The sequence below is a fragment of the Balaenoptera borealis genome (genome assembly GCF_965194805.1).
Source record: "Balaenoptera borealis genome assembly, chromosome: 3".
Classification (NCBI taxonomy): domain Eukaryota; kingdom Metazoa; phylum Chordata; class Mammalia; order Artiodactyla; family Balaenopteridae; genus Balaenoptera; species Balaenoptera borealis.
Window position 1 is genome coordinate 84,547,557 of NC_138866.1, and position 13,966 is coordinate 84,561,522.

The 13,966-nt window shown below is 39.5% G+C and overlaps 1 protein-coding gene across 2 annotated transcripts in view; it reads left to right on the plus strand.

Annotated features, from left to right (window-relative positions):
* The window catches only part of MGA (MAX dimerization protein MGA), a 190,418-nt gene that overhangs the window by 54,175 nt on the left and 122,277 nt on the right, over positions 1 to 13,966 (plus strand). The window lies entirely within an intron of this gene.

The window sequence follows — 13,966 nt, forward strand, 5'->3', positions numbered from 1 at the left end:
TCGAGTAGAGGTTGTGGGTGGCAGTGAAGCCCAAACACCCGTGACCTGGGATGGTGCAAAACGGTCCTTAGTGGCTCAGCTAAATGCGGAGGTGAGGACCCTGTGTCTGGTCCTGGTACTGAAGTAAGAGCTGATTTTGCCCAGGCAAATGGTGGTATTGCACCAAATGGGGCCCTGTTCGTCCTTGGCCTGCAGCTGCGTGAAGAGCTTCATCAGCTACACGGTGAGGTTGGCCTCGTTTAGCTTTGGGGCCAGGAGCAGCATGGACTTGACCATCTGCTCCTGGGGGTCATGGAGAGCCTACTCCTACAGGGTCACCACATATAAGTATTGTAACCAGGGAGCAGCAAATGTGCTAGGTGTCTTATTTCAGGACTCTTCTTTTCAGTAAAAATGATTTGTCAAATGTATAATTAAATACAATTTAACTTTTATACTTTTATGAGATTTTTCACATTCACTTTTTTTTTGAAGTCTTTATCAGGGAGTTACCTGGTGACCTAGTGGTTAGGATTCCACGCTTTCACTGCCGTGGCCCGGGTTCAATCCCTGGTTAGGGAACTGAGATCCTGCAAGCTGTGTGGCATGGCCAAAAAAAGAAAAGTCTTCATCAGAAAGGGTTGATTTAGGAAATATGAACATTATATTACTTAATTCTACATCCTTCCCCGTGCTGTCCTTGTTCTTGTCCAATATTGTGTAGTTATATATGTATATCTGTTAATTATTTCCTTTTTGGCTTTCTCCAGTGCATTTAAAGTGAAATAACTTAGATGTGACTTTTAAGGAATATATTCATTATATAAACCTAGTTGTGTTTATATAATAGCATTATTACATATATTTTATTAATAAAGTTACTAGATTTGCCTGCCTCCCAAGCACTTAAACTCTAAATGGAGGAAAAAAATAGACAAACATAGAATGCTTTATCAGTGGGATTTTGGGTCTCTACTTAATAGAAATTGGCTTTCATTATATACTTGATAACCTAAGGCAGCTCCTTTTACACAGTTAAAAGTCTGAAAACACTTGAATTTTACTAGGTGTGTCAGGAAGAAACTTTACATGGGCTTCTGCTTCTTAGAAATTTTCAGTATTTTAATTTATTGAGTACCTACTTTGTATAGAACCCTGTGTCAGTTGTTCTGAAGGATACTGAGACTGAATTTCTGCCCTCCAGGTGTTTACTAGCTATAGGATGGGCCATGACCCAAGGCACTGTATGATATGTCCAGTGAGTGTTGAGGAAACTTCACTGGAGAAAAAATGAAATTACCAGCAGTTGAATAGTCTGGGTAAACTTGATGGAGAAGCTGTGATCTGAGCTGGACCTTGAAAGATGAATGGGATTTTTCTTTGTGCTAAGCACAGTGCACATAGCACTTTATGTGATTTTTTTTTTTTTTTCTATTTAGTCTTTCCAGCAACCCTATGAGACAGGTGTAGTTTCCATTCCAGTTACAGAAATGAAGAAACTGGAGATTAGAGTGTGTGTTTCCAATGATTCCATATATATGTATGAAAATCATTAAAAAAGAAAAGTCTGGAAGGATACACACCCAATTTAAATATTGGTTACCTCTGGGGAAAGACACTAAGATTTTGGAGGTGGAGGTCAAAAGGAGGCTTTGGAATCTAGGGTTGTCATTTAAAGGAGATGTATTACAAAAGAAATAAGTATTAAAAAGAAAACTAAGAAACATTTTGGAATTAAGGTAACAGGAAAGGAAATCTCAGGAACTAAAGCTTTTAGAAAAGAATAGAGATCTACTTGCAAAATAGTGGGAGTCAGATTTTGACTGGCTCACTGAATCAAAAAATACAGGCATTTATTGGGACAAAACGTGAGATCACCAAAGTTATTGAGTTTACATTAGTTTGTCATGGTGGAAAACAGCAGTTTTTTAACATGATTGTTATATCCACAAAGGTCATAACATTTTTTTGGTGCCTTGTTAAAAAAATTTTTTTTATTGAAGCATAGTTGATTTACAATGCTGTGCCAATCTCTGCTGTACAGCAAAGTGACTCAGTTATACACGTAGACATGCTTTTTTATATTATTTTCCATTATGGTTTATCAGAGGATATTGAATATAGTTCCCTGTGTTATATATTAGGACCTTGTTGTTTATCCATTCTAAATGTAGTAGTTTGCATCTACCAACCCCAGACTGCCAGCCCACCCCTCCCCTCAACCTCGGCAACCACAAGTCTGTTCTCTATGTCTGTGAGTCTGTTTCTGTTTTGTAGATAGGTTCATTTGTGCCATATTTTAGATTCCACATATAAGTGATATCATATGGTATTTGTCTTTCTCTTTCTGACTTACTTCACTTACTATGATAATCTCTAGTTGCATCCATGTTGCTGCAAATGGCATTATTTTGTTCTTTTTTATGGCTGAGTAGTATTCCAGTGTATATATATGTACCACATCTTCTTTATGCATTCATCTGTTGATGGACATTTAGGTTGTTTCCATGTCTTGGCTATTGTGAACAGTACTGCTATGAACATCGGGCTACATGTATCTTTTTAAAAAATAAATAAATTTATTTATTTATTTATATTAATTTTGGCTGCATTGGGTCTTCGTTGCTGTGCGCAGACTTTGTCTAGTTGCAGCCAGCGGGAGCTACTCTTCATTGTGGTGCATGGACTTCTCATTGTGGTGGCTTCTCTTGTTGCAGAGCATGAACTCTAGGCGCACGGGCTTCAGTAGTTGTGGCTCACAGGCTCCATAGAGCGCAGGCTCAGTAGTTGTGGCGCACAGGCTTAGTTGCTCCGCGGCATGTGGGATCTTCCCAGACCAGGGATCGAAGCCTTGTCCCCTGCATTGGCAGGCAGATTCTTAACCACTGTGCCACCAGGGAAGTCCCTATCTTTTTGAATTATAGTTTTGTCTGGGTACATTCCCAGGAGTGGGATTGCTGGATCATATGGTAATTCTATTTTTAGTTTTCTGAGGAACCTCCATACTGTTTTCCATAGTGGCTGTACCAACTTACACTCCCACCAACAGTGTAGGAGGGTTCCCTTTTCTCCACACCCTCTCCAGCATTTGTTATTTGTAGACTTTTTAATGATGGCCACTCTGCCCGTTGTGAGATGGTACCTCATTGTAGTTTTGATTTGCATTTCTCTAATAATTAATGATGTTGAGCATCTTTTCGTGTGCTTACTGGCCATTTGTATGTCTTCTTTGGAGAAATGTCTATTATCTTCTGTCCATTTTTTGATTGGGTTGTTTTTTTGTTGCATAACATTTTTTTGGATACCAGTATTTTAAAAGTTAGGGAAAAGGTTTAGTTAGGGAGTCCAAGCTTACAGAAAATGCTCAAGATTTCATTTATTTTGGGGATCAGAATTACAGAGAGTGACTCATTTTTTAAAAAAATTTATATTTATTTATTTATTTATTTATTTTTGGCTGTGTTGGGTATTCATTGCTGTGTGCAGGCTTTCTCTAGTTGCGGCGAGTGGGGGCTACTCTTCCTTGCGGTGCGCGGGCTTCTCATTGTGGTGGCTTCTCTTGTGGAGCACGGGCTTTAGGCACGCGGGCTTCAGTAGTTTTGGCACGCGGGCTCAGTAATTGTGGCGCACGGGCTCAGTTGCTCCGCGGCATGTGGGATCTTCCTGGACCAAGGCTCGAACCCGTGTCCCCTGCATTGGCAGGTGGATTCTTAACCACTGTGCCACCAGGGAAGCCCTTATTTTTTAATTTATCTCAAGATACAAAGTATTTTCTTTCTCCCTATCTATGGGATGTGACATTTATTCATAATGGTGGCAAGGCAGTGTCAGTTTTGCTTTCCCAGTGCTTTGTTCAAAGTCACATGGCTAACAAGTGGTGCAGGCAGAATTTGAACCCAGATAATCTGGCTTCAAAGTTCTAGATCTCAGCTATCTTGCTAGTAAAAATGGGGAGATAGGAATTCCAAAGGGAGAAGCAGAGTTTACAGAGGAAGATCAGTATAAATTATGTTCAAGTGTAGTAGTAAACCATTGTGATTGAAGGGCAGGATTTATGGCAGGCAATGATGGGAGCTAAAAGATTAAGGGATTCTTTGGGACCACAATGTGGATTATTTTGAAAATCAGGGCAATTAATTGGCCCAAGGATGGATGGAAAGGATTCATTCATCTTACAAACATTGTATTAAAACAGAATTTCAGATACAGAAAGTATCATTCTTTGAGATAAGAATGAGTGAACTGGTAGCACTGTGATTTATCCATCCTTTACAAAGGTTATTTCGCATCAGCTGATCATTATACCACATTCTTTTCAAAGGGGGGAATAAAGTTGTATCTTAGCAATTCTACTCAAATTTTACCTGGGATGCTTCCTTGAAAATGTTACCATCACTTTTTATTGTGGTAAATATACATAACATAAAATTTACCAATTTAACCATTTTTAATTGTACAGCTCAGTGGCATTAAGTACATTTACATTGTTGTGCATCACTACAATCTGTTTCCAGAACTTTTTTTTTTTTTATATTATTTAATTTATTTATTTTTGGCTGCATTGGGTCTTTGTTGCTGCGCTTGGGCTTTCTCTAGTTGCGGCGAGTGGGGGCTGCTCTGTTGCGGTGCGCGGGCTTCTCATTGCCGTGGCTTCTCTTGTTGTGGAGCACAGGCTCTACGCACGTGGGCTTCAGTAGTTGTGGCTCACGGGCTCTAGAGTGCAGGCTCAGTAGTTGTGGCGCACGGGCTTAGTTGTTCCGCGGCATGTGGTATCTTCCTGGACCAGGGATTGAACCCACGTCCCCTGAATTGGCAGGCGGATTCTTAACCACTGCACCACCAGGGAAGCCCCAGAACTTTTTCTTTCTTTCTTTTTAAATTTTATTTATTTATTTTTGGCTGCATTGGGTCTTTGTTGCTGCACACAGGCTTTCTCTAGTTGCGGCGAGCGGGGGCTACTCTTCGTTGTGGTGCGCATGCTCCTCATTGCGGTGGCTTCTCATGTTGCGGAGCATGAGTTCTAGGTGCGCGGGCTTCAGTAGTTGTGACACACAGGCTCAGTTGTTGTGACTCACGGGCTCTAGAGCGCAAGCTCAGTAGTCGTGACGCATGGGCTTAGTTGCTCCATGGCATGTGGGATCTTCCCAGACCAGGGATTGAACCTGTGTCTCCTGCATTGGCAGGAGGATTCTTAACCACTGTGCCACCAGGGAAGCCCCAGAACTTTTTCTGCCCAAATTGAAACTTGTACCCATTAAACTCTAAGCACCCATTCCCTCCTTCTCTAGTCCCTGGCAATCACCATTCTGCTTTCTGTATTTATGAATTTGACTTCTCAAGGTACCTCATATAACTGGAATCATACAAAATATTTGTCCTTTTGTGTCTGGCTTGTTTCACTTAGCATGATGTTTTTATGTTTTATTCATATTGTAACATGTGTTTGAATTTCCTTTTTTAGGGCTGAGTAGTATTCCATTGTTTGTATATACCACATTTTGTTTATCTGTTTGTCAATGGACATTTGGGTTGTTTCCACCTTTTGGCTGTTGTGAATAAGGCTGTTATGAACATTGGAGTAGAAGTTCTATCTGAGTCCCTGCTTTTAATTCTTTTAGGTATATACCTAGAATTGGAATTGCTGGATCATTTGATAATTTTGTGTTTAACTTTTTGAGAGTTCACCTGTTTTCCACAGTGCACCAATTTATATTCCTACCAGCAATGCCCAAGGGTTCTAATTTCTCCACTTTCTTCCCCACACTTGTTATTTTCTTATTTTTAATTATGCCCATCCTAATGGACATGACTTGGTATCTCATTGTGGTTTTAGTTTGCATTATCCTAATGGCTAGTGACGTGGAAAACGTTTTCATGTGCTTGTTGGCAATCTGTATATGTTCTTTGGAGAAATGTCTCTTCAAGTCCTTTCTCTGTTTTTTGAATTGGATTGTTTGTACCACCACTTTTTAAATCTAGTAAGTCTCTCAGTTGTCTTTTGGCTTGAACCAAAGGCTCTTGATAATCCATAGCTACCACTTATTTAATTTATAACATTTTGATACAAATTGTGATAGGAAGGGTCTTGTTATTAGGAGATTGATATTAACTATTAAGTTATAATCTGAAAAACCACTTAGTTGGGGATGACTGGCTCAGATTGTTCACGTAGATATATTTTTCCTATGATACGACCACCAATATAAATTATCCACTTGTTGCATAATCTCCATTAGGAAGGAGGAAGTCATCATTGTATTTCTGTTCCTTGGTTTTTCTGCAGCTAGGAACTATTCCTATTTTGATTTCTAGTTTTGGCTAGGGGTATTGTTAATAATGGTCACCTTGCATTTAACCTTTGGCCTCTATCCAGTTTCTCTAGCTCATTGATGCAAATGAATTTTAATGTTATGCTATGAATTTTAATGTTAATGTTATGCTCACTTCAGCAATCCTGTAACCTCATGGTCACGCCAAACAAATATTTTCCAGTGTTGTTCACCTGATAAAAAGATGAGTAGATGGGAATTCCTTGGTGGTCCAGTGGTTAGGACTTGGCGCTTTCCCTACTGGGTCTTGGGTTCAATCCCTGGTCAAGGAACTAAGATCCTGCAAGCTGTGTGTCACAGCCAAAAAAATAAAAAGATGAGTAGAGTCAGTAATGCTTTTGCATAGATAGAATATTGAAGTTTTAATTTTTCTCTAAAAGAAAGCTACCACAGATATCTTTAGGTACGTGAAAACTCAAAGCAGTGAACACTACAAGGAAAGCACTAAATACTGTGTTAAGAGGTAATTTTCAAACCTAAGGACAGAGTTTTCTTAAGGGTTGCCAAAGAGGTCTGTTACCCTGAGTAATTATATGCCTCCTGAGGAAGTATGCAGTAACATTTGGTATCACTCTTTGGAATTAGCTAGAAAGAGTTTGTATGTTCAACGTATCATTCCTGCTGACTTCCTGAAAGTATTGGTTTAAGTGACAGGTAGAATCTATGTTAACCTAGCTTACACGCTTCAAAATGGAAATCTAGATGACAAGGAGGTAAGCTCCTTAAAGGACTTTGTCTTTTTTACTTTTGTATGCTCTAGTAGGCACTTAGGAAACATTTGCGGAATGAAAGCATGTGAGTGGACAATTGCTTTCAAACATTTACTCAATAAAGTGAAATGACTTGTTCATTTTTGTACCCCCTTTGCTAGGCATTTAATTTGTCACTTCCTCTGTTCTCCTAAATCACTTAAACATTTTTCTAAATTCCAAAAATTTGTTGACATCTTTTGTTTTGTGTCCTTTCCTAATCTCTTTGTCCTTTTTTTTTATTCCTTTAGTCTTTTTTTTTTTTCTCCTCTCTTGGCCACTGTTCTTCCTTTAGTCTTCGTTGTCGTCTTTTACTTTTAAAAAATGATTTTACTGTTGTTTTAGAGTTGGTTAGGGAGAGAATCACATATGACTAGTCCACTACCCACCTATTCACATTTATTCAGTTAATATTATTTTATTTATTTATTTATTTAGGCTGTGTTGGGTCTTCGTTGCTGCGTGTGGGCTTTCTCTAGTTGCGGTGAGCTGGGGCTACTCTTCGTTGCGGTGTGCGGGCTTCTCATTGCGGTGGCTTCTCTTGTTGTGGAGCACGAGCTCTAGGTGCGTGGGCTTCAGTAGTTGCAGCACGTGGGCTCAGTAGGTGCAGCTCGTGGGCTCTAGAGCGCAGGCTCAGTAGTTGTGGCTCACGGGCCTAGTTGCTCCGCAGCATGTGGGATCTTCCCAGACCAGGGCTCGAACCCGTGTCTCCTACATTGGCAGGCAGATTCTTAACCACTGTGCCACCAGGGAAGTCCCTATTCAGTTAATTTTATTTAAACATTTTTTTAAAAAAGTATTTATTTATTAATTTGGCTGAGCCAGGTCTTAGTTGCAGCATGCAGGATCTTCACTGCCACATGCAGGATCTTTAGTTGCTGCATGCGGGATCTGGTTCCCTGACCAGGGATCGAACCCAGGCCCCCTGCATTGGGAGCGTGGAGTCTTAACCACTGGGCCACCAGGGAAGTCCCTATTCAGTTAATTTTAATATAAGCATTTCCCCAGTTAACCAACGTCCTTCTAAATGACTGCTTGATATTTCATTGAGAGAATATACCTTAAACTTTTTCTAGCCCCTGTTGTTGGAAACTTGGATGTTGCTATTACTGTTTAAATAAACCATGATAAAAATTTTGGTGCATGAAACTTTTTCTAAACTTCAGGTTATTTCCTTAGAAGCAATACTTAGATATATCTTCTGAGGCATAGGCTATGAGCATTTAAAAAGCTATTGATTATAAAAGTTATACATGTTCATTGTAGAACATTTGAAGAATATAGAAATATTATATAGAAGATAATTAAAGTTAGCTGTAATCTTACAATCTGTGATAACCAGTCCTTTAACATCTTGGTGAATTCCTTTCTGGAGGTATAATATCTATCTATCTATCCGTGTATCTTATGCATTTTAAAAACCAGTTGAGATGTGTATTAGGTCTCTTTCCAAAGAGATTGTACTGTTTTATATTTCCATGGGCAAAGTATGTGAATTCATTGCACAGTTGATAGGATTAGGGATGCATTCATTCATCATACATTCAATAAATAAATATTAATTTAGAGTGAAACTCTTGTCTCCATACCTACAATTAACCTCCTTCCATTTTTTCTTGAATTCAGTTACGATATTGAACCCACTAGTCCTCTAGAATTATACCTTGTGACCATCTGTCTCCACATTGCTAAATCTAGTGGTCATTCCTCATTTCACATGATCTGTCAGCAACTTTGCCACAGTTGATTACTTCCTTGTTCTTGAAACCATTTTTCCATTTGCTTCCAGGACATCACATTCTCCTAGTTCTTCTCCTATATCACGGTCTCCTAATCTCCCTTCCTCTCAATGTTAGAATGTTCCAGACTCACACCTTGGTCATCACCTTTTAAAAAAAAATCTTTGTGGGAGCTCCCTGGTGGCCCAGTAGTTAGGATTCTGGGCTTTCAGGGCTTTTACTATCATGGCCCGGGTTCAGTCCCTGGTTGGGGAACCAAGATCCTGCAAGCTGCGTGGTGTGGCCAAAACAACAAAAAAACTTTTATTTCCTTGGCTCATTTAGTCTCTTACACTGTTGACTTCCAAATTTATACTTCTAGCTTTGGCCTTTTCTCTGAAATCTGGACTCATATTCGGTTATCTACACATTATCTCCAGTTGGATATCTAATAGGATTTCAAATTTGACCTGTCCAAAACTGAGCCGTGATCTCCTACTGCCCCTAAACCTCCAACTTCCCACCCGCCCCCTGGGAGTGAGCCGTGGTATAGTGGTCATGTTGTGGTTGCCTTGCTTTGGCTTACTTAATTGCCTATGTGAGTAGCTATAGAAGTGGCTCAGAATCAGAGGACAGTTAAGGCCTTGTGTTTTGACATACTCAATAGAGGTGTGTGGAGATACTTAGGGCCCATGGTGGATATTAAGTGATCTTCTTCCTCCTCCCCCATTACCTTTCTGATTTCATTTTCTATTATTGTTCCTCTCTATCACTTCTCTTTAGTCCTAATATCTTCTTGCTATCCCTCTATCCCTCAAACATCCTGGGAAAGCTCCCATCTGAGGGCCTTTTCCTAGAATATTCTTCTCCCAGATATGACTTATTCCCTCAACTCTTCTAAGTCTTACGTAAATGCCACCTTTTCAGGGAGCCCTTAACCACACTATCAAAACTTGTAACCCTTCCCAATTCTACTAGTCTCTTTCCTGCATTGTTTCCATAGCACTTAGTCATCATATAACATGTTATATGTTTTACTTATTTAATTTTTCTCTTCTCCGTACCCCCAGACTAGAATCCTATAAGCTTCAGGGAGACATAGATTTTTATCTGTTTTGTTCACTGCTGTATCCTCTAGCATCTAGAAGAGTGCCTGAAATGTGGTAGGGGTGACTTTGAGTGTTAAGAACATATTATAATGTTATTTAAAAAGCAAATGCAGCAGTACCTTGCGTTCTTCCTTTCTAACCTGGACCTGGCAGAATGGCTCCTGCAAAGAAGGGTGGCAAGAAGAAGGACCATTCTGCCATCAGCGAGGTGGTGTCCAGAGAATAAATATGTCATCGCCATTCACAAGCGCATCCGTGGAGTGAGCTTCAAAAAGAGTGCCCTGGGAATTCCCTGGAGTGGTTAAGACTCCGCTTCTACTGCAGGGGGCATGGGTTCGATCCCGGTTGGGGAAATAAGATCCCGCATACCACCCAGCACACCAAAAAAAAAAAAAAAAAAAATGAAGAGTGCCCTGTAGGCACTCAGAGAGATCCAGAAATTTTCCATGAAAGAGATGGGAACTCTAGATGTGTGCATTGACACCAGGCTCACCACACTATGTGGGCCAAAGGAATAAGGAATGTTGCATACTATATCCATGTGTGTTTGTCCAGAAAATGTAATGAGGGTGAAGATTCATCATACAAGCTCTATACATTGGTTACCTATGTACCTGTCACTACTTAAAAAAATCTACAGTCAATGTGGATGAGAACTAATTGCTGGTTGTCAAATAATGTTACAAAACAACAACAACAAAAAGTTAATGGTAATCTTAGAACATGAATAGAAATATATCTAGAATGGTAATTCTTAATTTGGGGGGCCCAAGGACAGCTTTAAAAATTTTATGAAAGTTATATGGATTGCCTCATTATAAAAAAAATTAATAGGTCTGAATTGAACTTACTAAATTGCTAGTAATGTTGAACATTTTCAGTGGTTTTAAGTAATAGCTCACTTTTTTCTTTAGTAAATTTCCTGATTTTTCCATTTATTTATCAAGTTATATATTTATAGGTATGTGTGTAGTTAATATATGTATGTGTTATTTTCTATGTTGTTTGTCTTAGTTTACAGAACTTTAAAAATTTTATGCAGTCAAACCTGTGTTTTCATTGTATTTGTTTGTTTCTAAGCTTAGAAAATTATCCCATCTTCTTCTTCTCCTCCTTCCTGCCCAGAGATTTAATAAATATAACTTTTGTTTTGTTCTAGCTTCTTCCTAAAAGAATCAAAGGGTGTGTAGAGACCATAGAGTTTCGGAAATCATAGGCATATGGTTGGTAACTTAGGGCATGGGAGTGGAAGAGATTGTTCAGAAAGTGTGTTCAGCTGAATAGAGAAAAGGAGAGGGGGAGCTCTCAACAGGATCAACATGTAGGTAACATCCTCTCAAGAGGATCAACATGTAGGTAATTTGCAAAAGACGAGAGTTAAGTAAAGGAGACTAAGAAGGAAGTCAGTGGTAGGAGAATGGGAGAGGGACATAGTAGAGCCCAGGGGTGAAGCCAGGTTTTAGGAAGGGTAAAATGGTCAGTGGTGTCAAATACCTTAGGACAAAGGCCAAAAACTTAAGAATAAGAACTGAAGAGTGGTTATTGAGTTTGGCCACTAGGAATTCATTGGTGACCTTTATTAAGGAACGTTTTAGTGGAGAGATGAAAGTGCGGTACAAGTGTCTACAGTTGTAGACCTTAAGAGTTTATCAGGGAGAGGATGGAGGGAGAGTGGGTCACAGCTTCTGGGACAGGTAGGGTTGAGGAATTTTTTTTTTTTTCTTTTTTTTAGGAAGGGAAGACTTGAACATATTTATAGAATGAGGAGATGTAGTTAGAGGAAAGGCAGATATTGTGGGTGAGGAAAAGGAGTTAATTGAAGGTTCTGTTGGGGGTTCTAGGCTTAAGAGTTTCAGTGTGGATTAGTTTTAGAAAGGAGAGATACCTTTTCCTTTAAGATGGATAGGAAGGAGGTAAGAATGGTTGAGGACAAAGGAATAAGAGAGAGAGGAGAAAATTTGGAGGTGATGGGGCCTGATTGCCACGTTTTAGCTTTGGGATTTATGATGAGTGAACAACCTAGGCTTTAGTTGTCTCACTGTAAAAGAACATTAATGCTTGCCTTGCCTGTTTTCATAGACTTGGTGTGAGTTATAAATGAAACAAGTATGTGTTAAAATGCATTAGAAACTTAAAATGCTATGAAATCTGTAGCCTATTAGTAGTCATGTTGGAGAAAGCCATTTGCTTTGTATAGTTGACTGTATCAAAATGCTCCAGATAGCAAGAAGGTGCAGAGGATTCTGGTGTGTTTGGACCATAATGTTTGGTCTCTGAGTCTTCATCTTGTATCTGGAAAGGTTTCTTTACAAGTCAGGAATGCGTTTTAAGTAAGTACTGATGCTGACATTAGCACCTGAAATCATTTAAAACGTTGATGGTGGGAATAATTAAGGGAAAATGTGTGGGAAGAAATCTGCTTAGAAACAAAGTAAAGTGAATCTTCTGTGGTTTAAATTTGTCATGAGATGGCAGTAATTCTACATTCTCATGTGTGTGTCTTCTGCTAGTTCACTTCTCATAACTTTTGATAAACTGAACTTCAGGTTTATTTGTGAACTCTTATTAATCATTTGGTGCCGCAGACTGATTTATGCTTAGCTCTTTTCCTTTATATGTGTCCTCATGACACACAGGTATAGTTTTTATCACATATGGTACTTAGTAAAAAATATAAAAAAGGTTTGTATTGTGCTTTTCTTTGCACTCTAGATTCCTTTAGAATTTTCATTACTGTGCCCTTGCTTATCATGAGTCCTGGTTTTCTGTTTATGATTTTTGGTGCTGAGGATGACTGGAGAAAATCATGTAATTGAACTGATTGTTCCATTACTGATACGTGCTGCTTAGTCTAATTTGGTTTGTGATGTTATAGTTAATTACCATGAATGTTTCATGGACTGTTGACTCATTCTCATTCTCCAGATAGAAAAATGCATGATGTTGTTTCATTTTGTACCCTTATTCATTTATTCAAATATATTTGAGTGTCTACTGTGTGCTGCCCAATGTGTTAATGAGTAGAAAAATTCAAGAGGGAGACAGTAACAGTGTCAAATACAGTACATTGGTATAAAAAAATAAAGACAGGAAAAATGTTCATTTGATTTGGCGATTAAGAAGTCATGGTGACCTTAAAAGCAGTTTCAGTAGGGGGTTAAGGGTAGAATTCCCCTCACAGTAGGTGGAAGAGTAAATGGCAGGTGATAAAGGAGGAGGGGAAGAAGAGGATAGAGAGAGGAGAAGGGGAAGGAGCAAGGGGATGAGAGGAGAAATAGAGGAGAAGTGAGGGGGGAAAGAGGGAGAAGGAAGAGAGGGAGAGTTGGGGGAAAAGAGGAATGGGAGAGGGAGTGGGGAGAGGGAAGGAGAGAGAGAAAAAGAGAATAACTTCTTTTTGAGAAGGTGTGCTGAGAAGAGGAAGAGACTGGATGGGAGCCAGGAAGGGCTTTCTTTTTAGGATAAGACCTGACCTTGTATCTGTGGTGAGGGGAAAGGTGCCATTGGGGAAGGAGAGGTTGAAGATTTAAAATATAGTATGGCTGGTAGGGCAGGGTGTTGAAGGAGGTATGAAGGGCATGGGAGTCACAGTGTGGGTCAAGGGTACAGGTAGATGGGCTGGCTTTGAACAGGAGGGACACCTCATTTCCTGTGACTGAAATAAAGAGAGGTAAGGAGAAGTATGAATATAAATAAGGTTACAGGTAGAGATATGGGATGGAGGGAGGGCATGCCTGATAACTTATGTATCTCTATAAGATCAGATTTCAATCTCTTTGGTTGAGAGCGAAGGGTCTGGGCAGGGAGTGACTGGCGGGCTTGAGTTGAGAAAATGATTGAAAGAGTTGTTGAGGGGCATGGAAGAGGGAGTGTATGAAATTTATTTTAAAGGAATAAGGTTGGAGACTTTATAGTGGTATCAGTATATCTAGTGTGGTTTTTCTTTAGAGTAGCTCAGTTTTCCAGAAACAGTGTTGACCTGGAGCTGTGGTGTTGTGGTCAGCTTCAGAGAAAGGGGTACAAATCTGAAGTTGCTGCTAAGAGATTTAGATGTCCAACCATAGGATCTGGGTTGGGAGGAATCA